We start from the raw sequence: 6,449 nt of genomic DNA on the forward strand, positions 1-6,449 counted from the left end.
TTCTGATGAAGCTGCTTTGGACTCCAGCAAAGACCAAACTTCCCCATCCACCATCATTAGCTGATTAGCTTCTTATACTATTGGCTGATTTCCCCAGCAGCACAATGAGGAAAAAAAATAAAAAAATAAAAAAATAAAGTCACCTTTCTCCACTTCAACCACCACTTTCCAATATGCTCCAGAGATAGACATCACAGCTATACATGCTGGCTGGGCATGGTGGCTCCCACCTGTAATCCTAACACTTTAGGAGGCCAAGGCAGAAAGATCACTTGAGTCCAGGAGTTCAAGACCAGCCTGAGCAACATAGTGAGACCCTGTTTCTACAAAAAAAAAAATTTTGAAGAGCAAAGTGGCATGCACCTGTAGTCCTGGCAACTCAGAAGACTGAGGTGGGAGGATCGCTTGAACCCAGGAGATGAAGCCTCCAGTGAGCTATGATTGTGCCTTTGCACTTCAGCCTGGATAACAGAGAACTTGTTTCAAAAAAAAAATTTATACATGTGTGATTTAAAGAAGTAAACCATAAGACTCATTATGAAAAATAACAGCCCTTACCTACACACGATTTCTACTCCCCAATGGCAACCACATTCAAGTTTTAGCCTTCTATTTTAAATTTTATATCCATATCTCTAAATAACATATTTATACTGCTACTTCTCAGCTTTTCAGGTTTGAGCATTAACTATTGACTTCTCACTCTGAAAAGAAAGAATTTACCTCTCTTTAACAACCATCCCAGGGCCACTATATTTCCCATCTCCCCTCATCCTGATAGAATTATTTCATTAATTGATATTCAGAGCAAAGGGGTATAGTATACTTCATTTACTTTTGGAACCATTCAATCAATATGCTTCCCTACTTTCACTTTTCCCAGAGTTAATGAATCATTCCAGAATCTCCCTCATTGATAGACTGATAGAACACGTCAACTATTCTATCAATGTCATCATCTGGAGCCATTTTTCCCAGAGTCTCTCCTCGTTCCCACCTGGACTGGGTGCTCTCTAGACCTGATGCACTGCTCTCACCTTGGTACCTCCCATCACCATCATCAGGCTAAGATTTGTCTCTTGTTGGGGGCTTTCTCTCTCCTACATTCTATCTCTTCCTTAGTTTACTTTCTAGTTTTGATAGAGCATATCCTCTGGTAGCTTTCTGAGGTTTGTGAGGAAAATGTGTTGAGAAAGTAACATGTCTGAATCTTTTTATTCTCAAGACTAACTCATAATTTTGGCAGCTGTGGAATTCTGAGTTGTAAAATGTTTGCCCTCAGTATTTTAAGGGTGTCCATTGCCTTCTAGCCGCCAGTATTGCTGCTAAAAAGTCTGAAACCATTCTGATTCTAGATTTCTCATGTGAAATCTTCTCCCCCCAATCATAAGTTTGTTGAATCTTCCCTGTGTCAGTGAAATGACTTGATCCTTTGGGGATTTAGTGGGCTATTGCATCAACAAGCTCATATCTTTCAGTTCTGGAAATTTTCTCAGGCTATTTCTTTGAGTTTTCTTCCTTTACATTCTTTCTGTTTTCTCTTTCTGGGACTCTCCTTATTCAGTGCTGGAACTAACGCCTGAACTGGGTCTCTGATTTTCTAATCTTTGCTCTCCTGTTTCCTAGCACTTTGTCCTTTTTCTCTACTCTCTAGATTTCTTTCATATTCTCTTCAAAGCGTTTTACTAAATTTTTCATTTCTGCTATCATTGTTTTAACTTCCTAGGGCTCATCTTGTTTTTTGACTACACCTTTTTTATTGCATTCTGCTCTTGTTTCCAGGATGAAATATCTTCTTTTTCTGATGATATTAATAAAAGGGAGAATATTGGTATTAATTAATATTAATTATTTTTATTTTTATTTATTTTTACTTTAAATAAAATTTTAATACGTATTAATTTTTAAAATATTTTTCTTTTAATATTTCCATCTTTCCATTTAGTCTCTGCTCCTAATTTTTCATTTTTTTATTTTTTGGATTGTTGTTGTTGTTGTTGTTTGTGGTCTGAGCTCCAATTTTTGTGTGAGGGGCTCTTCTCCAATGACTAGTGACCCATGGATGACTCACATTTCAGGGGGTGCCACTAAAGGCTGGTCAGTCACTCCATAAGCATGAATGAGTCACGTCCATCTTGGCGAACTAAACTGTTCACATGGAGAAATCACAGTGCCAATATTTCGGGGGTTTTCCTTTTCAACTGGTCATACGCAGAGAAGAATCTTCCAAATGGCTGCCTAGAATGTGCAAGCTTGGTTTCCAACATTCTGGAAACAAAATGAGAGAAGAGGACAGAGGGGTCTCAGCGTTCAGTTGTGAACCTTCACTTACTCTCTTATCTTTTCAGTAAGGTGCCTATGCCCTCAATAGGACGTACCGTACCTTGTTACAAAGACCCTCTATCTAGCCATCTCCGGAGAATAAACCTCCTCTGAGGTGAGGAGGGACAGAATTTGGCTATTCTGAGTGGGGTAGGGGATCCCAAGTTCGAATGGCTTATTAAACAGACTTCAACCAACCCTCAAAGATTTTTTTAAATCAACTTTATTGATTTAAAGTTGACTTAAAATCAACTTTACAATTTCCTCATGTCTCTGTGTACACTGTTAAATAAAACATGTGGTTCCCATAAGGGCCTCAGCAACTTGGGGACTCAAGGCCTGTCCTTTATCAGTCAGGTTCAATAAGGAGACAATACCCACACCAGTTCTTTGAACAGAGTAAAGAATTATTAACTAAGGCTGGCACGGTGGCTCACATCTGTAATCCCAGCACTTTGGGAGGCAGAGGCAGGTGGATCACTTGAGCCCAGAAATTCGAGACCAGCCCAGGCAACACTACAAAACTCCGTCTTTACAAAAAATTAAAAACTAGTCAGGTGTGGTGGTGTACATCTATAATTCCCGCTACTCAGGAGACAGAGGCAGGGGGATGGCTTGAGTCCGGGAGGCAGAGGTTGCAGTGAACCAAGATCATGCCACTGCACTCCAGCCTTGGTGACAGAATGAGACCCTGTCTCAAAAAATAAATACATAAATAGAATTATTAACTAGGTTTAGAGTTGTTGACTGGGTAAGTGAAAGAGTAACTAACCCTAAAATATCACAGAACTAGCAGAAGTAGCTACCATAGCTAGGGCTGAGGTGACAGAGGGAAGAAGTTAGAGGTTACGAAAACTTGGAAACTTAGAAGAGGAGCCCCTGAAACTCAAACTGTTAAGGAGGAAGCACTGCTCAGCAGGTGCTAAAAGCAGGGCCCTGTGGGCCTGGGGCCCAGAGCTCTGAGAAAGAGGTAGTACAGTAACAGTACCAGTACCAGGCTGGCTGGTGCTGGCATCTCTGAGTGGGAGGGCAAAATGAGGCTGATTCTCCAAGTGTAGGGAAAACTGCCAACCGGATGGCAGGGTGAAGACACACGGCTCACAAGAACAGCAAGCAGACCGGACGCCCACAGAAAGCAACGCTTTGAAGTCTCACTCTGGCGCCCCCTATCTGCACGTCCCAGCCAGGAGCCAGCTGACAAGGCACATGTGAACCATAGTCGGCTCCAGCACCCCAAAGCTGAGAGTCTAAGTGTGGGTTTGGAGCTAAGAGACAGTAACTTAGTAACTGTCACACTCATCAGCCGGCAATGCCACCTACTCTGCATCACATTTTCCCTGAGCTGATGAGACCTACCCATGTTTTTGGCATTTGCACCCATATCACCAAGGCTTCTTCAGCACAGCCCCTGAAACCATCAGCTGAGTGAGTCATGGGTTAGAGTAATTGAAACGCCCTGGTTTTGGCTTTCTGAGTGAGTCGTATAATACAAACACCTGTGTATCTTCCATTCCTATCGTCATTCCTGGTATACAGCAGGTACCCTTTAAATGTTTCTTGAATAAAGCCAAGCCTGTATTCAACTATGTGCTGATTAAACCAAGATACTGTTGCCTAAAAAAGCATCAACTATTTTTTTAGATAATAATATGCTATTACGGTTTCAGTGTAGCATTCAAATTAGGGCAACCCTTTACAAAAACAATTTGGTTAAAAGCCATATCCATGAAGATATTAATCATGGTATTATTTACAGAGTGAGAGAAAGTAGCTCATGTGTTCTACAACAGAGGCGTGGTTAAGTTGTGAAACCATCTCTCATTAGCATAATACGTCTGCATGTAAAATCAGAGTTATGGGAATAGTGTTGTACTATCAAAAAAATACTTACGCTTTGGGGAGGCTGGATATCACAATGGGTAGGGCAGAGATTTCAGAGTCAGAGATATCCAGGTTCCAATCCTAGCTCTATCGCTCATCCAAAGTGCAAGTGAGACTCCCTAAGCCCTGGTTTCTTTATCTCTAGTGTCAGGAAAATGCCTGCTTCCCAGGATTATGTTAAGGATTAAATGAGAAAGAGAAAACAATCTATACAGATCTTGGTATGTGCCAGGTATTTCGTAAGTAGTGAATGTTTTTATTGTCTTAAGTAAACAGCAGAATGGAAAGAGGTAGCAACATTATACTTACAATTATGCTTAAAAGAAAAACAGGTGCACTGGAGGAAAAAACTAAAAGGAAATACATTTAAATACTAAACAATGGTTGTACTGAGGGTGGAATTATGATTGACTCCCTTTCTCTGTTTTCCAAATTATGTCGTAATTTAATATATATATTGGGTCTCTGCCCCCAGCACCTGACACAGAGCTCCTAAACCCTTGTAATATCCTGAGTGATAGGGGTGCTAGGAGCAACTTTTGTTCTAATATTTAATCTTCAATCCATGTTCCTGACACAGCGCTCCTAATTTCCTGGACAATAGGAGTGGGGTTTTGGTTCTAATGAGCTGACTGCCAGTGGGCTCCTGGAGAGATCAGTATAGGGGCTGGTCATAAGAAAGGTCAATGTCTGATTAGAAGCTTGGAACTTTCAGCCCCATTCCCCACACTCTGGGGAGGAGAGTGGGGCTAAAGATTGAGTAATAATCGATAATGCTTATGTGTTTAAGCATCCATAAAAATCCCTAAACTATGAGCTAGGAGAGCTTCCAGGTTGGAGAATGCATCCACGTGCCAGGAGGGCGGTGCCTCGCAACTCCACAGGGATAGAAGCTCCTGCACTCAGGACCCTTCCAGACCTTATCCTATTTCCTCTTCATCTGGCTATTCGTGTCTATCTTCTATAATCTCCTCTATGATAAACCAGTAAACCTAAAGTGTCTCTGAGTTCTGTGAGCCATTAGAGTAAATTATTGAACCTAAGGAGGGGGTTGTGGGAACCCCGGATTTGTAGCCAAACTAGACAGAGGTGTGAGAACCCAGTACTTGCGATTGGCATCTGAAATGGGAGCAGTATTGTGGGACTGAGACTTTAACCTGCAGACTCTCCCCTACCCTGGGTAGTTAGTGTTCAAACTAAATTAAATTGTAGGACACCCAGTTGGTGTCTGCAGAGAACTGGAGAATTGTTTTGTGTAGAAAACCCACACATTTGCTGTCAGAAGTATTGTGCATAGATAAATGGTTTTCCTTTGCAGATATTATTCATGAAATTTGGTACTTTAATAATGGCAAAACAGGCCAGGCACGGTGGCTCACGCCTGTAATCCCAGCTCTTTGGGAGACTGAGGCAGGTGGATCATTTGAGCTCAGGAGTTTGAGACCAGCCTGGAGGAACATAGCAAAACCCCGTCTCCACAGAAAAAAAAAAAAAAAATTAACCAGGCATGGTGGCATGAGCTTGTGGTCCCAGCTACTCAGGAGGCTAAAGCAGGAGAATCGTTTGAGTTTGGGAGGCAGAGGTTACAGTGAGCCAAGATCCTGCCACTGCACTCCAACATGGGTGACAGGTGTGAAACCTTGTCTCAAAAAAAAAATTGCAAAACGTATCATTTTTAAGAAAAAGTTATGAGCAAAACATTCCAAAGATCAGGAAAAGTCATGATTCATTGGTCAGCAAAATGTCCAAAGAGCTGCCTGCCTTCCTGAATAATTTAGTCCCAAAGCTATCAGATGGGGCCAGGAAGGCAGACATTGTGCCAGGGCAGCAGTGGGGAGGTTTTTTGTCCCAGTACAGACAAGGGCACCTGTGCCGGCAGTGGTGGCTACACAGACAGACTGATTATACACACAGCTATGATGGAAGACACGCTTCTCACTAAAGGAGAAAGGATTTATAAGTATGGAAAGGGAGGAACTGAATGAACCATGGGATCATGGGTTTGGTATTGGAGTTTTCAGTGTGGACTCAAGGCCTTCAAGATAGGCAGATAGATAGATAGATGGATGGATGGATGGATAGATGATAGATAGATAAATAGATAGATAGATAGAAATAGATACAGATTTAAATTGTGTAGATGTATATTTACATAAACACATATACAGGTATGCACATATATTTGCTAACTCCACTGATGATTTTATTTCTTATAGGATATGGTTTATTCAATCAATAGATTATAT

The 6,449-nt window shown here is 41.4% G+C and overlaps 1 long non-coding RNA gene across 1 annotated transcript in view; it reads right to left on the reverse strand.

The window, feature by feature from the left end:
• Window positions 1-1,828: 1,828 nt before the first annotated feature.
• LOC116481055 (uncharacterized) overlaps window positions 1,829-6,449 on the reverse strand; it is a 12,566-nt gene continuing 7,945 nt past the window's right edge. Inside the window, exons 4-5 of the long non-coding RNA XR_004251407.1 lie at window positions 3,679-3,730; window positions 1,829-2,268 (exon numbers count right to left, since the gene is read on the reverse strand). This is a non-coding gene — a long non-coding RNA (uncharacterized LOC116481055). The remainder of the gene's footprint in view (window positions 2,269-3,678; window positions 3,731-6,449) is intronic.

Source organism: Hylobates moloch, unplaced genomic scaffold, assembly GCF_009828535.3.
Source record: "Hylobates moloch isolate HMO894 unplaced genomic scaffold, HMol_V3 SCAFFOLD_13, whole genome shotgun sequence".
Lineage (NCBI taxonomy): Eukaryota > Metazoa > Chordata > Mammalia > Primates > Hylobatidae > Hylobates > Hylobates moloch.